The sequence below is a fragment of the Mesitornis unicolor genome, unplaced genomic scaffold (assembly GCF_000695765.1).
Source record: "Mesitornis unicolor isolate BGI_N332 unplaced genomic scaffold, ASM69576v1 scaffold33340, whole genome shotgun sequence".
NCBI classification, from domain to species: domain Eukaryota; kingdom Metazoa; phylum Chordata; class Aves; order Mesitornithiformes; family Mesitornithidae; genus Mesitornis; species Mesitornis unicolor.
In genome coordinates, this window is record NW_010159491.1 from 2,095 (window position 1) to 2,829 (window position 735).

Genomic DNA, 735 nt, shown 5'->3' on the forward strand with positions numbered 1-735 from the left:
AAAAGAGCCGCCCCCACACTGAAGGTGCTGTCTCTGTCTTGTACCGATGAAATAAATACCCTTGTACATGGAGGGGGGCAGCCCCCGCCTCTTTGCATCCCCCCCTCCCTCCCGCCAGGGAAAACGGCAGCCGAAAATGGGGCTGGATGAGGGGGGGAGCACCCCAGCATCCTATGGCGGACCCCATTCTCCTGGGGCGTCCATGGGGACCTCGTGCCATGGCCACCGCATGTCATATCTGTGTCCCCCGCTGCCAGTCAGTGGCAGATGGTGGGTGAGCTGCAGCATGAGCCCCCGCGCCCACCCTCACACCTCAGCACCCATGGCTTCGCATCCCCTCCATCATTCCCCGTGTTTGCTGCTGGGGAGATGGGGATTGATGGGGAGACAAGAATGAATGGGGGGACAAGGATGGATGGGGAGACAAGGATGAATGGGGGGACAGGGATGCTCCTCACTCTGTTTGCGGTGGGATGCTGGGGACGTGCAATGGTGTTGGTGTGGAAGGTGCTGGGATGCCCAAAGGGGAAGGTGATGGGCACCGGGGCTTTTCCTCCAGGTCTACGTGCTCGGTGATGGGTGAGGGGGGTGCTGAACCCATTATTTTGGCTGGGGAGGGCAGAAGGGTGCCCGTCACTGTCACAGCATCCCTGTGCCACCCTGTACCCACCCCCGGGGTCGTGTCCCCCCACTCCTTGAGTCGGATGGGGGTCTGGAGCCCTGGGGAGGGGGGGG